We start from the raw sequence: 21,037 nt of genomic DNA on the forward strand, positions 1-21,037 counted from the left end.
TCTCTCTGGAGCACTGGAGGCTGACGGGACAGTAGGTAAATTAGCATAAACCCTAAAGATAAATGATTTTTGCACTTTTTTGAAATAGATGCTAATAAAGTAGGGGGGGTGGGGGGGGGGGGGGGGGGGGGTTGGCCATGGAGCACTGTGATTGGCTCAGTAAGGACAGGATTATTGTTGTGTCAACATCCCCCACAGATAATAGTAATTACTGTTCTTGGTTCAGACTCTTCCGATGAGAGAAAGGCATTGGCTTAGCTGACAGCCAAAGCCTAATTACTGTGAAAGGCCAATTACCAGCTCCATTTCATTATTTATATTCCTCCATGCAACCAAATAAAAAGAGACTTGTGTAGCCCAGAGCGCCAACACTGGTGACAGCTGTGTACAAGTATCTAAAGAGGAAAAGCTGAAATTCAAGCAATTTGTCCATATTCTTGTGAAGACAGCAACAGTTCTGATGTTTTGCAATGAGGGTAAAACTTTTTGGGGTCAGATGGAACAGCAAATGTAATGCCCCACCATGACCATGTGCACACATCTTCTTCCTGTTCGGTTGATTACTTCCTGTGGCAACCACTCAGGAAATAATAGTCATATCCCGTATCCCTCTCAACTGCTTACAACAAGAGAATGTACATTTATTGTTCATTGTTATTCAAAGCTGTGTACAACAGCAGCATTACTTTTCCAGTGTGCCTGCTTCTGCCTTCACAAGCTAAATATGCAATTACAGAGGTGGCAATTTATGTCCCTAAAACCTTTAAGTCTCTCTGGCAGTGATCTGAAAAAGTGCCCTGATCTCATCTGGCTTGTTCTGGTGCAATACAGGGAGACCTGTCAGCAGCTTCACTACAGGGATATGGGCCATTAGTTTGGAAACAGACTCACAGTGAAATCGGACCCAGGTCTGATGTAGAGAGAAGTTAAACTCATTCCTGCCATAGACGTTTCCCATCTGTCACTCCCACCAAACAATTGAAAGAAGGAGAAAGGGAATATGTCATATATGAGTCATATATGCTCAAAAATATGAGACATATGCACACGGGTACTAGTTGCTTATATTATAAAATAAAATAAATAATAAAAAACCCTGACATATTCTGACAGGTTCAATGCGTGCACGCACTGAAAATGCAGCCACTCTGGAATTTCCGTGGTGATCACTTTAGAACAGCTCAGCATTGTCCTTTTGTTTCAGCATGGGAGAAAAAAAAATAAAAAAAATCACCAGCTTCGATTTTATGCCCTCAAATATTGCTGAGCTGTGAAGAGCTGCCTTCGTGCTACATGATCGTGCAAGGAGCACAAGAGCAGGAGAAACCCGATCAGCCCGAACTGGACAGCAGTTTTGCACCAGCACCAACCACAGTGCCACTGCTCAGGGGCTTTGCATGAAAAAGCTCCTGAGCTCAAATCCCCCCCCCCACCCCCCCCCCCAACTTTTCACCCCGACATTCCCACACTTGACTCATGATTTCATGACCCTGCTGTGAATCTCTTCCCCACAGAATCTTTTTCGAATCATTGTGTACCAGTGGTAATATAGGAAAAGATCCAGAGAAGGATAAGGGGTTATGCAAGACCAGTATCACTTGATGCGTGATCTGTCTTCAGCTGAAAGCCTCAAACCAACACTGTGTGGAAGGCCGATATGAGCGCCATCTGTTTATGATGTGTACTCTCTGTCTCCGGCTGTGTTAAATCTCTCCATATCTAAAGCTTTGCCAGCCCCTAAGAGTGCCTTGCAGCTCCCTAATTCAAACACAGTGAAATAGGCTCATGTTCCTGTTCGCTGGGCGCTGCGCTGAGCAGGCGCCTCATGCTCAAGGCCAGCAAACTGTTCTCTCAGAGCGTGTGGAGTGCACCAAGGCTCTCCTGTGGGTCCATGCCAAAGTGCTTAGCATTTAGATAACATTTGTGCAGGAAGGGACTGGTCTGCGGCAGCTTGAGTGAGGGGCGTCGGGAGCCCCGAAGGACGCATCCCGTCATGCCGCGCCCTGGCAAAGAGGGACGCGGCCCAGGCTGCCGTAACAGCTTGGATCCTCACAGGGGGTGATGGGATACTGGAGGAGAGGAACTCACGTTGGGCAGAGGGAAGGGTAGGAGGGAGTGAGGTGTTTTATAATATCTCCCACCCTGCCGAGTGCACAGTTGCTCATGGAAAATTAAAAACTAGCGCAAGCGATGACCAGCATAGTTTGTTTCGTCTTTCTCCCGAGCTGCTCTAAGATTAGGGTTGGCATCGAGATGAATAAGTGTAGAAATACTGAATTAGACTTAATTATACATTATTGACAAAAGCATCGTTTTTGCTATGTTGTACAGCTAATGCAAATTTTGTAGGAGAGAGGAAAATTTCTAATGAGTCCAACTTGTTAGATTTATTGACAAGGTAAAAAAAAAAAAACATACAAGTCAAAACTGAGCACAGAAGGAGAAGTTCTCCTTAAGGGTTAACATGACTCATCTGAAGTAATTTGCTGGCTTCAAGACTGAGAAAAAGAGCTTCAAATGAAATCACTTATGGACATATTTCTGAGTAATTCTAATATATTTTTTTAAGACAAGAACCTAAACTTAAAGTGATTTATTTCAAATCAGAAAAAGCTACAAGCTATTTAAACTTGTGCTATAAAAGGATAAGAAAAGAACTAACCTATTAGACCAAAAATGTGTTCCTTCTAGCCTTCTGTCTGGGGCCAGTGCTTCATTTACCAATTAGAGTAACAGCAGGAGGGAGCTCTGCTGTGAAGGGGGTTTGTCACCTGTCAAACACACACACACACACACACACACACACACACACACACCACACACACACACACACACACAAAAACACAGAATGAGGGGAGAGAAAAGGAAACTTCATTCCCCGCAACATGGTGATTAGCTCAGGGTCCAAACCACCCACTGAGACCCCAAGTGGAGTGACTGACAGCTACAACCCCATGTGAATTTGGAAGACATCAAACTGCAGAGCTTGCGCTCGAGGGAGAGAAGGCCTGGGTGACATGCAGAAGAAAGCAAAGCAATGACTGAAGGGAAGGAAGCATTTAAATCTGCCATGAAAATCTCTCACGCATTTTCCTGCTCTTAAAAACCAAACGCACTCCCAGGATGCAATGCTTACAAGGGCTGAGGCACCACCTGCTAGAGAGAGGCAGGCACATACCATCCTCCTCCATCCCGACATCACTAATACCAGTGGGCTTAACTGCCTAGTAGAGAAAGATAGTCACACACATACATGGACAGAGAGAGAGAAAGAGAGAGAGAGAGAGAGAGAGAGAGAGAGAGAGAGAGAGAGAGAGAGAGAGAGACATACACACATACATACACAGAAAAGAAGAGCCATTCAAGGTACAAGGAGGAGATCAGAAGGCAGCAGCATGGAGAAGCCGCTGCCTTCCTCTTCCAGAGCCTCATGCCTCACACAGGTAGACTGTCTAGAACTAAATCAAATCAAATATATTTGTATAGCGCTTTTCACAACACATGTTGTCACAAAGCGCTTTACAGGATTTATAAGGTTAACAATACTATGGGTCCAAATCCCTAATGAGCAAGCCAAAGGCGACAGTGGCAAGGAAAAACTCCCTATGATGGTGGGGAATAGGAAGAAACCTTGGAGGACCAAGACTCAAAAGGGAACCCATCCTCCATTGGGCGGCCCGTTAACACACAAATTACACAAAAACAAATTATACAGATGAATACACAAGTTACAAACAAACCACACAATCAGACTAAGTATAAGGTAACTAGAATGAAAGTTCTGGGTGTTGATATTGTCAATGTAAATGTCTTGTGATGAATGCCAGGTTTTCATTCCGTGTCGGAGTGATGATACTGGTATTGTAGGCTCCGACTGCAGTGTTACTCCCCAGGTGAACCTCGGAGAAGAAAGATATGTGATGTGGTAAATATGTAACAGATTAATCAAAGGCCAAAGTAACAGATGAGTCTTTAGTCTAGATTTAAACATGTGAACAGATCTGCAGCAGGAAGGGATGGAGCCAAGGAAGGGGCTAATGGTACCAAACCAGAGATCACGCGTGGTACCAAACCAGAGATCACTCACGCTCTTTCAAAAAAAGTGTTCTTAGCGAAAAAGAGGGCCTAAGAAGAACACTAGAATTGAACAGTACTTTACAACACAAAACACCTGCCTCCATCAATCTGATGTGAGAACATTAAGCTGTAGGTCTAAATAAATGCCCTATGCAGTGACCTCCATGACCTCTTAATCCATTGCTGAATTTTCAGTTCAATTTTTATCATCTTATAGGAGACCAGACTCTGTAAATTTGATTGTATTCATACAGTATCATCAGGTTATGTAAGAATCACCTTACATCAATATTACATCAATCAATATTATTTGAATGTGAACATGTACCTATGATTCATAATCTAGTTGCTACTAGCCTTTAGTACTGTCTGGCCATCATGATGACTCAAGGAATACAACAAATCACATGTAACAAATGTAATTTCTGCTCATAGAGAAGCCTGGTGCGGAAACAGATGGTCTTAACGTAGCAGCACTGAATGTGCCGGAGTAGTTAAACCTATCCAAGCTACAAAGCACTCAAGGTCCATTTTCCCATGCAAACTGGCCTATCAGAGGAGAGGCAGACGGGGGGGATATTTGTGTTGGGGGGGGGGGGGGGGGGGGGGGGGGGGGGGGGGGGGGGGGGGGGGGGGGGGTGGGCGGGCTGTGTTGGGGTGCAGGTTTCAGACATTAAGAAGAGGAGGTTTGGATCACTCATGTCAGTTTCCTTTCCATAAAGATATTAATTGTAATCTAGACTGCTAGAACACAGCCCTGTAATTATTTTATTGATCGTGATTATACTTAAGCTCTGTCATCTTGACCAAGGAAAGGGACTTACATGACATCTGGACATTTGCCAGTATCATGCTGTATAGAATACACAGAGCCTTATTCAAGTCTGTCTCTGACTTGAAAAGAGATTAACTTCCTTACTGAAGCTTTAGGTTTCCCCTCTGCTGAGACAAAACAAAAGCAGGCAGATACATGCTGGTGCAAACTAGCAGTCGTTCCGACTGTACACTCTGTTTGCCTTCAGGCTGTTGATGAGGAGGGAGGATTGAGCCCGCAGCCAGTACACCATGGTGGCAACCTCATTTCTAGGGGCCACAGAGAAAGAGAATGGATAGTGAGAGCGAAAGAGAAAAGAGAAAGAGAGAGAGAGCACAAGATGTCCAGGTGTGGAGGCCGGTCGTGGCATCTCTCTCGGCCACCTCCTCTCTGCCCCTGGAGAGCCGAGTGTGGATGTGACAGCTAAACAATAGCAGCCAGTAAAGCCCTAACGAGCAGGGAGAGGGGGAGAAGAGACTCAGCTAATTATGGAGCCCACACTCCTCCTTCCCCGCTCACTACCTACCCCCCCCCCCCCCCCCCCACACACACACACTCATCCCCCCCCCCCCCCCCCCCCCCCCCGGATTGGACAAATGAGGCTGGAGGGGGGTTTATCCTGGCTGAGCTCCAGCAGAACTGAGAAAATTACTCCAACTTCCCACCATCAGAGTGTGTGTGTGTGTGTGTGTGTGTGTGTGTGTGTGTGTGTGTGTGTGTGTGTGTGTGTGTGTGTGTGTGGTGGGGCAGAAGGAAGAGCTGAAACTGAGTGCTGAACAAGAACCAAGACGAAAAGGAGGAGTGACACAAGCGATTGAGAGTTAAGGACAGAAATGAAGTGAGGGTGGGGAGGGTGGAGGAGGTGGAGGAGGTGGGGAGAGAGACAGACAGGTGGCGTTTAGCTCTGGAGGACTTCCCCCTCGGCTCAGCAAGACTGGCCACTTGGAGAGGGCAGGCTCCAGGACAATTAGCATCTCAATACCTCTCATGGGAGTGTTTGTAACGCCAGCTACACACTTGACATATCCCTCCCTCTTTCTCTTGAACTCCCATACTGCCCACCGTCATTGATTTTGGAGTCTTTTGTGGAAGCTTTAGGCATTGGCCCGACACACGGTTATTAGATCCAGGGTATCTGTTGTAGTCCAGGCTGCTGTTTTCCTGCTAAACACAGATGATTTCATGTGATCCGTTAAACGAGGAATGTAATTATTTACTAGCCATGGTCATCACTGTTAAGCTATTAATACTATGCTGAAGAGAATTGGAGGGATTTCAATAATCCTTTGAACTAGTTTTTAAGAAGGAAGTAGAACATTATATGGCACACTTATGTAGTCCAAATAAAGGTCAAGATTTTATTGTGTTTATTTTTGCTTCTAGTAGCAAGTGATTTATGATTTATGAGGTTGCTACAGAGTTGAATAAACAATCAATCAATGAAATAATCCTGCTTTTATATCTTCAATTGTGCGCCCATCTTTCGGGACCTAATTGAGAGGGTCTGGATTTTTGGACCAAACTTGCCATTCGCTATGGCCAGTGAGTGCCTGGGTCTTGCCAGCTCAGCTCCTTGGTAACATGTGAGTTATCAAAAGGTTTAGCACTGCAGGCATGTGGGAGGTACCACCACACCACCACCCTCCTGCTGGGGGTGTTGAGCTCAATTCAGGCCATTTTCTTTAAACCATCTCTTTGGTTAGGGTTGGGGTGACCCAAGTTTCTGTTGGTGGTGCAGTGAGATGAGGAGTACGAGGTAAACACAGGTAGCGTCTGCTACACTGCCCGTCAACCTTACAGTCACAGTACAGTTATGCAATTCTCTTGAATTAAAATGCCAGTCTTTGAAGGATCCAGACTCCTCTCTCAAAAGAAATGACTCGAGCCAATTTGGTAGTGTGAACAGATTCAAGGGTAATGGGTGTGTCTGTGGGAGAGAGAGGGAGAGAGAGAGACAGACAGAGAGAGATGTGATGCTTCGGTTGTAAGGCATGTATTTGGGAGAGTGTGTATGTGTTGGTGTTTTCTGCAGAAAAGACGAGAGACCCCAGCTGGACTCTTCAAGCACACAAAGCCAAGGTAGCCACAGGCAAACATTACCAATCAGCTCCACACTGCAACTACCGGTAAGCCTGCCTTCATTAGCCTGCACTCACACACATACACACACACACACCTGACCCTGACTTCATTAGAGCAGGAGGGCAGTTAGTCTGACAGTCTACAGAGGACAAGATAACACCCCCCCCCCCCCCTCTCTCCCCTGCCCCTCCACCTCTCTTTTTCTCCCTCCCTCTCTCTCTCTCTCTCTCTCACACACCCAGACACTCCCCAACAAACAGTCTGTGGGCAGGGGTGACAGGGGGCAGCATCATATCCACATACACCAAGTTGAAGGCAACAGGTGCGGTGGCCGGCAGCCACACAAATCAACAAACAGGCGGCTTTGAGTGGAGCGAGTGAAGGGAACTCAGAAGGCAGGAGCAAGGGGAGGAGGAGGAAGGAGACTTTACCCTCCTCATCCTCACAATTCTTGCAACATGCATGCAAAAGATTCTGTGAGCCACTTTGGAGCACCTGTTAAAATACAACTGCATGTGTGTGTGTGTGTGTTGCTGTGATGGTCCGGAAGCTTTAGAATCACACACTCTAGAAACAAAACATGTGGTTAAAATGCACAGAAATAGGCAGCCGTCTTTAGAAGATTTTTGAATGGCTGCTGATGGATGCCCTGTTCTGTGTGTGTCTATTTGAATGCACTTAAGAAAGCGAGAGAGATCCAAAGTGTGTGTGTGTGTGTGGGCTACACCAGCTGGACTCTGATTGTAACCCGAGCCATCTTCTCGCTCTTATCCAGTAAAGAGGATGAGATGCTTTCAGCTCATCTCCAGTTTCAGTTAGACTCCTACATCAGTGCCGAGGGGGACGACTTCTCCGCTCCATCAAAGCAGTGCACACGTCTCTCTAGTGCAGCAGTACGATCACGCTGGGCCATGTGCACTACCCAATACTACTGACCAGCCACGAGAAACAACTGCGGATTTCTGATCAGAGATACACTCATTCTCAAACTAAGAAGAAATGGGGGAGGGCGGTCCGATTTCACTCATCTAGCTGCTAGTGGCTTATTGATCGCAGACTGCGACTCTCGAAGCCATTCATCACAGGTTACTCAAGCTCTTAGATGTGTGTGTGCATGTGTGTGCAGGCGTGCGTGCACGCTGTAGATAACTCCAGTGATAGCTGCTCCCAGGGAGCTGCTGCAAGCACATCCATTATTCGAACAATGAGCTGCACCTCGACCTGCAGGACAGCACGAGCTGCCGAGTCCCTTTCCAGGCTTGCCTCCTGTCCTCCTTTACACCAGCGGGAAAAATGGCCCATTTGAGGAGATAATAAATAAATAGGAGGCGGCATTGTCTTCCAGAGTCGGCCAAGTGGCGTTAGCAAAGCTGCTTCATTGCAGATAGCAGCACAACAGCGTGAAAGATGGCCAGGTTGCTAAATTATGCTCTGTGTGAACGCGCATGTGTGTGTGTGTGTGTGTGTGTGTGTGTGCACACGCACATGCGTGCATGTGCAATTGTGCGTGCATGTGTGTGTGGTGTGGGGATGGAACCTAAGGGGCAAAAACATGAGTAAAAATAAATGCACGCATGTATGTGTAGAAGTGGGGATATATGTGTGTGTGCGCACGCGCGTGTGTTGGGGGGGTGCAAAGTAGAAGAATTACAGCTGCAGAGAGGAAGCATAAGCCCAGGCCCTCCAGCTCAACTGAAGATGGCCAAACTTCCCCGTGACATACTGCACCGTTCTCCAGCCCCGCTGACCTAATCAGATCAAGTGCTGCTAGCAAAGAGGGCAGATCCTGAGACCGGCACGGGAGGATGATGGAGGGAGACACGAGAAAGATGAAGAGATGTGGCCTTTGCTTTAACTTTAAATGGCTGCCACAGACTAAAAAACTTTTCAAATTGCACTCTCCACACAGCCTGAGCAGCCGGGATGCGTGTCAGGCCAAATAAAGCTTTGAGGAGGCCTTATCGTGGGATGGATACTAAACAATCCAGATGGATCCCAAAGAGAAAAAACCTGAACAGTCAGCTAAGCTTCTGGCCTCTCGCCTACCAGAGGCAGATTACTTCTGAATGTAACTGATCTTACCTTTGCTTGTGTTCCCCCAGTGAGGAATTTGCAATTCACAGGAGGAAGAGAGAGGGAGAAAGACAAAAGTAAGAGAGACAAGAAAGAAGGAGGGGCGGAGAGAGAGAGAAAGATGTGCAAACAGATAAGGAGAGGTAAATTGAATTAAGGAAAGAAAAAGTTCTTTCTCAAGGAATGCACCATTGATTTCCTACTCTTCTGGAAACATTTAATGAGTACAGCCTCATTTGACAGGGGGTGGACGAGAGAGAAAGAGGGGAGAGAGAGAGAGAAAGGAGAGAGAGACAGAATGAGAGAGTGAGAGAACGAGGAGAGAAAGTTCACAAGACTTTCCCCCCTAGGAGAGGAAAGCATTCAAGAACCATGACGAAAGGCAGGACAGACCGGAGCCTACTTAACGTGAATGACAGATGTTAGGGGACGAGAGAGAGTGGTATCCCATTATCTTACCTGAATTAAAGCCAGAGAGAGGGGCAGGAGGGAGAGCTGTGGAGAGCAGAGATGACAGCCGTTATGCTACTAACGCCGTCAGCGCTCCCAAAGGTTCGATGCATGTTTGAAGAACATCAATATATGTCACAAAGTATAGAGCTGGAATCACAAACTTTAATCTTCCTCAAAATCAGTCTTAATCAGTTGGGTAAATGAGCTCACCGTGTGACAGATACGGATTAATCAAAGCCTGAATTATGCATCCAGCTGTTCTGCCAGATACAGTCAGTTGAACGTGTGTTTCAATTTATGTAAAGTGCTTTTTGGAGGGGAGGGAAAAAAAACAGGCTGAAATGTTCAAGGACCATTAGAGGAGCAAATTGTGGCTGTAACCAGCAAAAGCTTAACATCATTCTCCTAAACCTCAAGCCATTAGCTATTACAACCAAAAGCATACGGCGCTGTGTTACTCTCAGCCATTACGATGATCCTCAGGGTTTGTTATTTGGCCCAATACAGTTGCACAGTTATGTATTGAACCTCAATCTGCATGCTCACAATGAAGTGAACTAGGCCAAAGCTTGATTTGGAAGCTATTTAGAGCAATTATGCCACCCCCCCGACAGTAGACGAGCCATTTCAGACACAAAGATAATTGATCCACCTCAAGCCTTCCGAGTTAGAGTCCAACAACCAACTCTTGTCCAGAGCCCACAGGGGCGGCTGTCGGAGGGAGACCACTGTGCTGCAGGAGGTGCCCGCTATGAAGACATTGTACAGAAGAACTGTAGTTCATTCAGATCAGAGTCTGTCAGGGAGTCATAATACGGTCTGCAGTCAAACAACTGCACAGGTCTCCACAGGAGACTTCCACACACTCTCAGAGCTGAGAAGGGAGGGGGGAGCGAAGGAAGCCGTGTGTGAAAGGTTGAGTGTTGTGCACCGGGAGGACTGCAGTGGGGAGACAGGGACCAGACTGCTTTAGGCCAACGTGAAGCCCGTCTCGGTGCTGAATACTTATAGCAGAGGAGGAGCAATGTTGTGTAAGAGTCAGTAAATATATATATATAGTGCAGCGGGAAAGTGAGCAAACAAATGAAACAGCTGTCTGACTGAAGATGCACGTGCTATTAAGTGTGGGGAAGGAAGCTCGTGACAAACAAAAGTGTAATTGAATCTGCGCTGGGGCGGAGATCTGTGCTCAGCCTTCGACCTAGTCACCTCAGTCTCTCTCTGCTGGGGAAATGTGAGAAAGTGAGAATGAGCAGCAGTCAAGTGTGACTATGAGAACAGGAGGAGAGAAGCAGGAAAGACAGTGTGTGTGTGTGCGCACGTGTGTGTGTGTGTGTGGGGGGGGGGGTGTGGTGGTATGTGGTGGGCTGCATTCCCCATGGTTAATTACAGGAGGCTGAGAGCTTCACAAGCAGGTTTCTCACATGAGAAATGGAACACACACATACGCGCCGCATCAGGTCTGATTAAGAGTTTCATATCAAAACTAATAAACAACTTTCAAAACTTTGCTCCTGCATTGCTACATGCTATTTATTTACTGCATGTTTATTAAGCAGGTTTCTCAAAAGAAGCCAACCACCAAGAAATTTTAATTACATAACAAGAGATACAGTTACCAGTCACTTCAGTAAAAACATGATTTTATGAAAAACAACATTTCAGTATATTGGTAAGAGTCTGATGTGTCCATGCCCTGTAGGGGTGAACCATTCTCTAGTACCTCATTACATGATAGTTGCATTTTGGTCATGCAATCTCCACCCAACAGTGACGGACATCTAAAATCCCCATCAACACCACTTTGATCTACCAGCTAAGAACCTACAAAAATATCACTACAATGTGAGTCAACTCTATGTTGAACAGTTTGCCACCCAAAAACATCCTTTAAGCAACAACCCATGGAGAGCAAACTGGAACTGGATCTAAATGAGGCTGAGGATGACCATTGAACTGAGAGGCATGTGGGCTACAGTCTTCAACTGTATACATACAACATTCATTTATGCACCACAGACTGAAATGTAAAGAGAAGACCGATCCTCTGAAGCTCAAAAGACTAATGAGGTTAAAGCAGTATTATGCTGAAAATCCACAATGTGATGTGTGATTCCAAACTGTGAAGACATATTGGGCAATTTAGCCAGCATTCAGCATGCCTTCTGTTGCTAGAAAGGAACTTGGACCCAGGCATGTGACTCTGGCATTGCGACATTGTAAAACTAAATAAATAAATAAAAGGGAGACCACGCCCACAGAAGCTTGAAGATGGGTCACAGCCATGTGTATTTACGGCCACTGCGTTTACCCTGACCTTTGGCATAATCTTGTTGTTAGTGAGGTAGTCGAATAGCTAAGGAGAGTTTAAAACAAGAGTCACACCGTGGCCCGAGTCAACCAGATCCATGTCAGATGCTGGGGGACCAGGGCAGTCTGAGGTAAAGTGGGCTACTGACACAAATACAAAAGCACACATGGACACGAGTGGAGAACAGAGGACTGGGAGATTACTACCAGATAAGCATCCCCAGTGCGAGAGGTGTGTATGTATATGCAGATGTGGTTACTATGGATGCTTTGAAAGCCAACATCTAGACAAACACTGAAACAGCTAGCAGCCCAGGGTTCGACAGCCGCACACAGCAACTCCTGTTACAACGCAGACTGACAAAATAGTAATGGCTAACCAGCCAGACACAGCAGTGATGGGCAAGAGGGCAGCAGTGATGGATGTAGCAATTCCAAGTGATGGCAACATCAGGAACACAGGAAATAGCAAAGGCTGGTGGAGAGCTACAAAAGATGTCGAAGGTAAAGGCAACAGTGGCTCTATATATATATTTATAACACACACACACACACACACACACACACACATCTGTATTAATTTTGAAAGCAGAAATATGCTTTCACAGGGGGACTCCTGTGATTCATCATCCACACAGCCATAGTCTGGGCACGACATTCCCCATATGCATATAAAGCTCACTGCAAGCACTTGTTTCCACAAGCTCGTTTCAAAGAGACACAAGTTTCTTCCTGTCTGATACATTAATTGGCAGTCAAGAACGGGAGTGTTCCACCTATTTATCTGAAACTTCTGATGAACACCAAGTCTTTCCACTAATATATATATATATATATATATATATATATATATTATATATATATATATATATATATATATATATATATATATATATATATATATATATATATAGTGGATGTTAACGGTGTATGAAGTCAAAAACCATATCACCATAATTAATAAACTATGAATCCTACTACTGTGGTACAAGTCTTTAAAATGTCTGAAACTAAAACAAACAAACAAACAAACATCCACTAGGGGTACTAGCAACGACCGGCTGCCCGATAGAGATAGTGTGTGTAGGGTGGTAGGGTGGTGGGGGGGGGCATGCACCAAGCTCGATTCCAACCGATGTAAACACATCATTGAAGTAGAGAGGCCAATAATTGCAGTCGGGGCCTCTCTATGTTGTTAGCTAGCGTAGTGGTGGACGCTGTAGATAACGGCTGGATCGGTGGCCGTCGACACACTGCCATTATCCCCGCACACTCAAATTGACCGTCTATCAGTCGAAGGCGGGAGGAGCAGCGAGACGAAGACAAAAGTCAATGGCAGCGGCCAAACAGCACGGCGACCCCGAGGATATTAGGCCAGGCTTGTCGATGAGCAGCAGAGAACTAGCACAGAGAAACCCTTCAGGACGCCAACAAGCACAGGCAAGTTGATAAGGCCCACGCCCCGCACAGCCATGACGAGCAGCCCCGATCGCGACAGGGCTTCCCGTCTGCTGCTCCAAAACAAGGGCGCCTCGTGCCTCTGGAGATACTATTTCAAACCTTAGCATAAGCCATCACTGCAGACAGGTGGTAAACATGCAGCATGGCTTGCTAGCTTTAACAGATATAGTACATGGATGCATTTGATCATCCATCAGATAGAGAGAAGCTTCTGAGCACATGCAAGCATATTTAGCTATGTGACAACCCTTGCCCCAATCTCTGTAACACGCCAGAAGTGGTAGAAATGGGTGTTTGTACCCAAGCAAATGTGTTGTGCGGAAACACACATACGTGCGTACATGCTTTCATCCTCACGTCCCGTTCCCTCCCCATATTTCTCCTGCTAGTGAGCCACACCTCTTGCTTCTTGTGGTGTGAGTGTGTGTGTTCTGGCCCTGAAAACTTGCCCAGATTCCTATGAGAGCCCACAGCCGGGTGATAATGAGGAGGGAGAGAAAAAGAGCGTGTCAGGAAGTGGATTCTTTCTGCTGTGCGCCATCTGGAAAAGGCGAGCTAGATAAACAAGTACACCCGTAGCATCACTCCCTAAAACACGACAACACACACACACACACACACACACACACACACACATTTCTTGAATTGTCAGGGATTCAGGCTTATCAATCGCGGGCCAGATACAAACCAAGAGAGGAGAAAACAAACAAAAGGGAGGAAGGGTAAAAAAGAAAAGCACATGTACAGTCGACAACGGCAGCCCTGAAGAGATGATGGGAGGTTGGGTTCTGTCCAGGGTCCAGGGTCCAGGGTCCAGGGTCCCCCCCTCTAGTCAGTTTGTTCCTCAAACCTCAAACTAGATCCCTCAGTGAATGGAATTCAGAGGAATCCAACAGACAGGTACATATGTGAAAATGTAGTGGAGTGACCCTTGGTGAGTGTTCAGGACTCAGGGTACCCTATACCCATGGCGGCATCCTATTAAATGCATGCCAATGTGCCTGAGTGAGGGGTCTTACAGATGATAAAGGCCCTCTCATCCCCTCATGCCCCTTAGGGCACAAAAAAGCCACTGTCAAAAATATGAAACAGGGTGAGGAAACAGCCTTGGGGGCAGAAACACACCAAGGTGGTGAGATAGTGACGCTGCACTGGGGTGGGGTTAGGTGGTGGTGATGAAGAAAAGAATGGCCCTCAGGCTACGGAAAGGTGTCATGTGTGAATAGCTGAGTGTTTGCCTAATTCAGTCCCACGTTTCTCACGGTCATTCATTTTCTTTCCTTACTTTACTAGTTCTCATTCCTCAAACAACCCCCCCCCTCCTTTGCCTCCATTGGCTGAGGAGGCCAGGTAGCTAGGCAAAAGCCCAAAGAGTGTGCAACGGGAGAGATGGAGGCTACGTGAGGCAAACAAGCTCAGCCAGGTATGACCCTCGAGCGAGGAGGTAAAGAGCCGGGAGGGGAGTTGACAGCCTGTTGATTTGCATTGGCTCAGAGCCCAATAGTCTGCCCCAGTTAGCAAGCGCTCTGGTCAGAAAGGGCTTTGAAGACCCATCTCAGGATTCCCATTGAAAACAGAGGGAGGGGCAGGAGAACAGCTGATCAAAGTGATAGAAGCTCTAAAAACATCAGCAGCCAAACATCTGTGTCTGAGAGGTGGGGACATGGAACGCTGACCATGCTGGGAAGGTTGACGGACCAAACTGCTAAGAGTCACCTGAAGTTTAGAGAAACACAAATCCATCTTGGACCTATAAAGTAGAGGCCGAGATGAGCTGCAACTTGGTGAGCAGTAATGAGAATCTGTCCACACTTACATGTTAAGACTTGCTGTCTACATGGATTCACACATCTTTATTAAGACTTTGAGAAATGCTCATTTTCTGAGTCTTATTAAAAAGTTGTAGATTCCAACTGTCCCCAAGACAGCTAAAACTAATTACAGCCCAGCAGATGTAGCATGAGGGAAATGGAAACAAGGAGTACACAAATACACAACACAATATGGACAAAATATTTTGCAATCATTTTCTTACATAAAAATATCGGTTTTACAATGCTATGAAATGTCAATTGACAGACTGTTCAAAAACATCCATTTGTCAAGCTGTATGATTGCATGAGATTAGTCAGACTGCTCACAAAACACTCATTACCAAGTGACTTAATAAGTAACATACAATACACTGGAAGAGCAGAAATGAATGCATGAGGGCCTCAACCTCAACGGTCTTTAGTGTCACTCTGGATCCGTGCGGGTTTGGTAAAACGGCTCTGAATGTGCAGTGTTGCCATGTCACACACTGTGATTGCATAAAACAATGTTCCCCTACTGAATGCAGTAATGAGAACAAGAGCCAAGAGCTGTGCATTCATTTTTAATGTCACAAGTAATGCATTATACCCCCCCCCCCACCCGACACACACACACACACACACACACACACACACACACAAAATCAGAAAATCACTTAGACAACAACGATCCGCTTTTCCACTGAGAATAATTTAAAAACAGCAGTGCAGTCGCAATAGTTATGACTAATTGTTCATCTGAACAAGCCGTTTCAGTACAGAGAACAGCAGCACAGAGGTGCTGACACAGGGGTCAGTTTCCCCTGATCCAGCAGCTCACTGTGGCAGGAAAGCCTGACCAGGCAGAGGTCACTGTGGCCTGCAGCGCGTGGCAGTGCTGGACATTAGAGCTGCGCACAGCTGTGGGTCGCCGCACCCCAGTAACCACTCCTAACGGGATCTTACAGGGATGTGGTGAAACTTCAACAGCCGCCTGCCTCAGAGTGGAGACGCTTATTCGGTTTTACAACGGAAACCATTTGGGATGAAGTACTGAAGTCCAGCGAGGCTGAAAGCTCTTCCCCGCTCGGCGCCAGGAGCAGGTGCCAGCTGAGAAGTACTGGCTGCTGCTCGGAATCTCGGATATGACGGATGGGGTGTAATCCCAAAATGACATACAAATTCTGAGAAGTCCATCTGTAGCTGGCAGCTGGCCGGACAAGTCCAGGTAACGAACCAATTTAGTGGCCGATCCAGCATGGTGAGGTAGTGAGACGGACATTGCAGACACTCCATTTATAGCTAGGGATAAATCCTGGTAGAACACAAAACCGCTCGAGTGGAAGTTGCGTCTAGAACAGGTGTTTTTCTGTAACAAGGATATGAAACAGACGAAAGCACTGCAGAAAAGCGTGTTGGATCACAGTATAGTTTTAAACAACAAAACCACTAACAACTATGTGAGCATCTTTAATGCAACCCTATTAGTCATTCCTCCGTCTTCACACATACTCACACATGCTGGGTATGTGTTTTTAAAGAACACACAGTTCCATGTCCTTAGAACTGCAGTTGTAACCTTAGGCCAATTTAGAGTAAACAATGTCTCCCTAAGTGAGGCATGCTTCTGTTGGATACTTGTTTACTAACCATGTATTGCAGGCCATGCTGATAAACTTGCTCTTAAAAGCACTTAATGTTAACAATGAGTCAAAGCTGTTGTATGGGCTTCCACAAGCCAATTAAACCATCAAGCCCTTGACAATGACTCAGTGTTGCACTGAAATAACCTGAAAAGACAGACGAATACCTGGAATCCAGGCAGCTCTCCCTCATCTTCTGCGTGTAGCTGCTTGGACGAGGGCAGGTCGGCATGTTCTGGGAGGTTCTGGGAGGTCCTCCTCCCTCTGAGCTTGTCTGGAAGGTGCTCACGCTGCACTCGTGACAGCTGCCAAAAAACGCAGCATGCATCGAACGCCGTGACACCACATCAGCGTCCGCGGCATTCGCAATCAAACACCTGCTGCATGCTCGGCAAGGAGCGCCCGCCTTAATTGGCTCCCACGCAGTCACACTCACGACCTGTGCCCCACAGGCACCACTGGGAGCACATCTATGGGAGGGTTTCAAACCGGATTCAGCTAGGTGGCGAGTACACCAGGAGTCATTTGGGGCCAAAATGGTGATGATTAATAAAGGTCCCAGTTTAGGGTTGAGCCAAGATGGAGGCATTACTGAAATACTGCTATGTCTACTTTTTAAGTACTTTTTAAGCCATCTACAGGGCTGTCCAAATGAGAACATACTGATCAGATGACACAGAAACGTGCACATTAAACTTTTTTTGTTTCATTTTTCAAAAATAAACTTGCAGTGGACATAGGTTTGTGCGTGCATGAGTGCACGTGTTTTAGGAGAGAGAGAGAGAGAGAGGGATTGTGTGTTTGTGATGAGGCTGCGACGTGGTAACGGCGTGGTACAGACAGCAGTAAGGCCAGGCCAGGTTCAGGTGCCATGCAGGTGTGCCTCATGCCCCAGTGCACCTCAGGCCACCGCACATGGCCCTCTAAGCCTGATCAGGGATCAGCTTCTCCCACTCAAATTACACTTTCCATTCATCTAAAGTATGAAAACTCAAGAGTCATTTCATGGCGAGTTTAAAAAGGTCTCAAACACAAGCAGCTCACCTCTCATTAGACCAACAATACTTTACCACTGTGCCAAATACGAGAGCTGTAGTTTGGAATTCAGCCGGGGGGGGGGGGGGGGGGGGGGGATTGTAGACCAATTCAGTGGACTGAACCAATAAGAAAGAACTGGCCAGCACAATAACACTCATCATTCTTCGCCCTCATCACATGAATGCAGAAAGAAGTGGTCTAATTTATCCTCTAAGCTCACTTCATTAATTAAACCTTATAACAAATGGATTTCAACGACTAGGGGCATTGGCGTGTCTGTTAAAGGGAGACTGCTCATCTTACAACACTCTGTCCTTGCTCCTAAAGGGCTTCAGCAGCAGCGAGGAGAACATATTGCGCTCAATATGTCAGTGAAAAAACAACATCTGGAAAGAACTCCTACAGAAAGCCTAAAAGAAATTATGCAATCACTGCACTCTGAATAAAACTTTCATCTGCATTAAACAAGCATTATTTTCAAAAGTACGAGGGGATGAATGCAGAGACTGTCAGTGATACAAGAATTTGTGAATTTTTGTAAAGATGTTTGCAGAGTGGAGGTCACAACAGGCCAAATCATATTTCAAAAGCAATAGTTTAATGCAGAGATAGCCATCTCTGTTTCAAAGTGCCCACTGCAGTCAGCTTTGTAGTAAGCACAAAGAAATTCTTCCTGCTGCTCTCTCTGTCTTATTCATGTGTGTGTTTAACAACACATTTAATAGGAGATATTTTGAAAACAAACAAAAACGAGATGCAGTATGTGTGTGCGTGAGAGAGATTGTGCTAGCACTGAAATATAAGCTTAGTTGTTATCAGAGAAAAGAAGTGGTTTAAAACAGCTATTGTTTTCTTGAAACAGCATCGGACTGAGTGACACACACAGAGGACATGCACCTGAGAAGCAGAAGAAACCATCTGACTTGGCCAAACTTCCGTTTAGACGATTGCAATCACAGGTGCAGGCCTGAACGTGAGCAAACTCAGGACACCCTGGTGTGTGTGTGTGTGTGTGTGTGTGTTTTTGTGTACAGCCTTGGATTCAGGCGGAGAGGAGCACAGACAGCGATGGATGAGGATGAAGTGAGCAGCGTGTCCTTGCCTAGTGGCCGTGACCCTGGCAGGCATGGAGCCGAGCGGAGGCGGGGGAGAGCAGCTCCCAGCTAACTGCTGGAGCCGGATAAGAGAGCCTCGTGCAGCAGGAGCCATGGCCCTGCCGCTCACCCAGCCCTAATAATCAGAGAAGTCGACCCGCCTCTGCCCACATGCTGGGGCTTCTAATGAGAGCCACACCTTTGATATACAGACACCGTCTACAGGAAAAGCTCACGCATACAGTGTGTCGAGGACCAACACTGATATACATGCAAATATGCAAAGAAATTCACACACATGCTCACACGTAGACTCTTTTGCCGAGCTCAAGGACAACGTGCCACCTTGGTCAGGGGAGGACTAGGGAGGTGCAGGTGAGATTGGATCCAGACATGCCCGCTCACAGGTAGAATTGAATTATTGATCACCCGACAGATTGAATTATGAGGAATTCATGGATCCATGGTGGGCCCGCCCAGATCCCCCTGGGCTGATGGCAGAGCGAAACAGAGTTAGGAAGGGGTGAAAGAATTGTGCAATTTAAGTTCTGATTTTTTTTCCTCCCAGACAGAGAGACACACAGAGAGAGAGAGAGAGACAGAGAGAGAGAGGGAGAGAGAGATAGAGAGAGAGAGAGACAGAGAGAGAGAGAGAGAGAGACAGAGAGAGGGAGATTGCACTTAGACAAGCCAGAGCAAACAGAATCGATCAGCCTTGTTGGTGGATGAATACAACAGACCAACCCTGTATGGTCCCCCCACCCCACAATGCTCTGAGCTTTACTGTTCACTCAGTGTGTTTGTCATCTGAACTCAGGAGGAAATCGAATCCTTGGGTCTCAAAACTGATCAGTGAGAGTGAGGGGGAAAGGTCTGACTGCAGGGGGCCTAAACCAGGCATTAGCCACTCCAGCCCAGGCTGCAATTACTCTGGGATTGATTGGAAGTCCAACGCAACAAGGGTATTTTTAGTCAGTCACTTAAAGTGCTTATAAAGGCATTATAGAGGCCATTCAGCCTGGCAGAAACCAAGGGCTGACACACGTCACTTTTCTCAAGGCTTAACCTACTTCAGTCTCAACTCACTCACCAATCACTTTGTGTCTGATGCTGTAAAACTCTGGATTACATATGGTCCTTATCGTGCAGGTCGCCCAGGCGAGGGAAAAGCAAAGGACCATGCCACTTAGCAACACGAGTCCAAGCTGCAGGATGCACCGCCATGGACCACAGCAAGCAGTATCCATTTGCCATTGTTCTTGGTTGAAGGCCCAACTAAATGGTCACGAGGCTAATAGAGGGTTTTTATGCTAGCACTTCATTTCACATGTGCTTGTCGTCCTGCATCACCGAATGACACCGTGTCGCGTGGTAGTTAATCTGCTCTGCTGACCTCCTGAGGTGGCAGAGCGCTTAGAAGGACATCGCCAAAGCAGTAACATTACGCTACGCTAGCGTAAGCTTCTCTACGCCCCATTAGAAGGAAGGAGTGTAACGGCATACCGGCTCTTACTTTTCTTTCCGTATTCATTTAGCCCCAGGGGAGCCTTTCTGTTAATTCAGTTCCAAAGTTAAACGATGGCCTTCTACCTTTCATGAACATGCAGGAAAATCATTAGCAAAAAAGGCCAGCCTCAGGTCTTTGTGATTTTATTTATTCATTTGTATTTGAGAAAGCAGACTTTTTAAGGGTTCTGGACCAGCCCTCGTCCAATCACCCTGTCAATGATGATTGGGTGATGTATGAGAGGGGGGCGGGAGATTGTACAGAATGGGTAATCCATGGCAATCCATGGCTAGGAGGCGGGCCGTGTCGGAGTTTGCCGGCTGCAGCCAGAATCTTATCAGAGGGTGAGTGGGTGCACTTTAAAGACACTTGTCATGCTATTTAAAGCACATCAGACATAACTGAAAGGAACATCAGTGAATGAAACAGTGAAGACACCATACGTCTGGCTGAGTAGAACACAGCCCGTTTGCATCCGGTCATTTCATGCATTTTGTGTACAGCTTGTATTGAGAGTAAAGTTATAATGGAATCCAATTGCCGTTTAATACAATGAAAGCAAATCCAGTCATACCACCTGAACACGCCCCATGTTGTTTACATATTCCTAAAGTGTTTACATTGTAGTTCTAGGGCAGTTACTTTGTGACCCAATGGGAAGGCTGAGGAATTTTGAGTGTAAAATGTAGAAA

General features: G+C 46.4%; 1 protein-coding gene across 4 annotated transcripts in view; it reads right to left on the reverse strand.

Moving 5' to 3' along the window:
* The window catches only part of plxnb2b (plexin b2b), a 102,500-nt gene that overhangs the window by 66,326 nt on the left and 15,137 nt on the right, over window positions 1-21,037 (reverse strand). Inside the window, exon 2 of one of the 4 annotated variants that reach the window (XM_077006964.1) lies at window positions 9,506-9,541. The exons of 2 other annotated variants lie outside the window; for them this stretch is intronic. The gene's annotated coding sequence lies outside the window, so the exon portion shown is untranslated. Of the gene's footprint in view, window positions 1-2,662; window positions 2,766-9,505; window positions 9,542-21,037 lie in introns of those variants that run through there. One more of the 4 variants, XM_077006960.1, reaches the window with a different exon arrangement.

Source organism: Brachyhypopomus gauderio, chromosome 5, assembly GCF_052324685.1.
Source record: "Brachyhypopomus gauderio isolate BG-103 chromosome 5, BGAUD_0.2, whole genome shotgun sequence".
Taxonomy (NCBI): Eukaryota; Metazoa; Chordata; class Actinopteri; order Gymnotiformes; family Hypopomidae; genus Brachyhypopomus; species Brachyhypopomus gauderio.